We start from the raw sequence: 2,894 nt of genomic DNA, 5'->3' as shown, positions 1-2,894 counted from the left end.
TCGTTTGCCTCAGATGGGGGTGTATCTATTTTTAAGTCAAAAGGAACATAGTTGGGAACAAATATAGAGGTGGATAATGGCCTTACCTCTTCTATCCAAACCAACAAAGATCTAAGTTCATTCTATGAAATTTGACTTATCTCAAAAATAAAATATGAAAATAAAAAGCCAGGATGAGGAAGATTCCTCCTTTACAAATTATGCTTCCGAAAAGAATTGACTAATTAGTATCAGCTACTTAGCGACTTCAAATTATAGGATTTAAAGATAAAAGTACCTTTCTTCACTCGGATTCTAAAAGCATGGATTCGATTTGCATCGTTTTTCAATGTGGATTTAACCTGCCTAGGCAAGGTAATATGAAGAAGACATTATGTTTAGTCCTTTTCCCTAAATTAATTAGTTATATTAATTGGTTGATTAATATGATAAAGTTATTGATTAAGTTTTGAGACTAATTGTCATCATGATGGAGATCATGATAATGAAATTCGAATCTCTTATAATTTAAACTAAAGTTGTTCTTGATCACATGATCATTAATTAGAACATTAGTAATCTGATTAGATCAATATATATATATATATATATATATATATATATATATATATATATATATATGTGTGTGTGTGTGTGTGTGTGTGTGTGTGTGGTATTCAATAGGATATTCTATTCAAAAATGTATTGTAAAAATCTCCGTTGCCCAGAGTTCATCATAGTAATTGACAAGGTATTTACTGTACTTTGATATTAGATACTTATGGCCCTAGGAAAATAGTTGAAATAATATTGAGTATAATCAAACACTTATAAAATAAATGACTAATCAAGATGGAATGTATATGTAACGATCCGACCCGTCATTTTGAGATTTAGCATTCCGTTTGGTAGTTGAAGGTCTTGAGTAGCTCTGTATAATGTATTATGACTTGTAGGTATGGTCGGTTTCGGATTCGAGCAATTCGGGATTGATTTGGAAGAATGATTCCCATTTTAGAAGCTTTAGGTTGGAAGAGTTGACCAAGTTTGACTTTATACGTATTTAATCTTGAATTTTGATGATTCCGTTAGGTTCGAATGGTGATTATGGGCTTAGGTGTATGTCCGAAATTGGATCCGGAAGCTCCTAGGTTGATTTGGCACTTTTTGGCGAAAGTTGGTAATTTAAAGGTTTAGAATTTTTCTAAGTTTGACCATGGGTTGGCTTTATGGCTATCGGGTTCGGATTTTTATTTTGGGACTTGGAATAGATCTTTTTTATTAATTGTAACTTGTCTGCAAATTTTGGTGTCATTCCGAGTTGGTTTGATAGGAATCGGACGCATGGTTGTGTTTCTAGCCATTCTTGAGTTTCATTGTAATTTTCATGTGTTTTGGTATCCGATTCGTGATTCTAGATGTTATCTTGGCGTTTTTATCACACGAGCGAGTTTGTATGATGTTTATGTACTTGTGTGAATGTTTAGTGTGGAGCCTTGGGGGTTCGGGTGATTTTTGGACGTGTTTCGGGGTGTTTTCGAGCTGCTTCAATTTTGTTGGTTGTTTGCTGGTGCCTCAGGTCTCGCAAATGCGAGATACTGTTCGCATTTTCGGACATCGCATTCGCGAGGTGTGTGTATGCTGGTCATGTCCGCATTTGCAATAAGGGCTCCGCATTTGCGATGTCGCATTTGCGAATCCTCAGTCACATTTGCGACATTGGCTGGGGGATGGCCAGTTCGCATTTGCGAGCAATTGTGTCGCATTTGCAATAGGGCCTAGCTTTGCATTTGCGAGGCGTATGTCGCTTTTACGACTTCTCGGGTGGGCTTGACATTATTTGCTTTTGGGAACAATAGTTCGCATTTGCGGTAGTTGCATTTGCAAACTTAAGGTCGCAAATGCGATTTCTGCAGCCAGACATACAATTTGGAATTAGGGACTTAGCCTCATTTATCACATTTTGAGTCCTAGATCCGGTGGGAGGTGATTTTGAGGAGAGATTTTCATACACAATCATTGGGTAAGTGATTTTATGTCAATTTTGATTATATAACAGGATTATTTATGATATTTAAAGAGAAATTTTGGGGATTTTTTACTATGTTTAGAAAAGTAAAAATTTGAGATTTGAAAGTCGAATTGGACTCGAATTTGAAAATCAAATACATATTTAGACTCTTGGGGCTATGGATAGTCAACTCGGGTTTTGACCGGACGGGCCCGGAATAGACTTTTATTGACTTTTTGAGAATTGAGTAAAGATCTTAACTTTATTAATTGCAATTGGTTTTTCTTGTATTGTTTGATGTTATTAAGTTGTTTTTGGTAAGATTTGAGTCGAGCAGAGGTAAATTTTTTAGGAAATGCACTTTTAGAGTATTGATAGAGGGCTTTTGAGGTAAGTATCTTGCCTAACTTTGTGTGGGAAAATTACCCGTAGGATTTGGTCTAATTGTAGTATTTGTACTATCTGAACGACGTGTACATAAGGTGACGAGTGTGTAAACGGGCATATATATATTGACTTTGATCGGATATGACCCGAAGCTGTTCTTATTGCCTTGTTTTGAGTGTGAGATCTCTACACTATGTGTTTCCTATTGTGGATGATTACTTGAGTTCATATTCCTTGTTAGAGATCATGTTTTATGATTTTATTTCCTTAATTACCTAAGTTGGGCATTTGTGAAATTGTTGTTATTTGGGTTCGTTGAATTCATGCTATATGTTAAATACTTATCCGCATTTCCTTTATTGGTTATATGCTGTGTTGGCAGATTGTGAGTTTATGTTTTCATGATAATTGTTGGCATGTTGTGTTATTGTGATTATGACACATGTGAACTTATTGAGCAGATTATCGGGCTGTTTGCACGAGGTTTCTGCCATGCAAATATATATATATATATATA

This window comes from Nicotiana attenuata, unplaced genomic scaffold (assembly GCF_001879085.1).
Source record: "Nicotiana attenuata strain UT unplaced genomic scaffold, NIATTr2, whole genome shotgun sequence".
Classification (NCBI taxonomy): domain Eukaryota; kingdom Viridiplantae; phylum Streptophyta; class Magnoliopsida; order Solanales; family Solanaceae; genus Nicotiana; species Nicotiana attenuata.
This window is presented reverse-complemented; position numbering follows the sequence as displayed.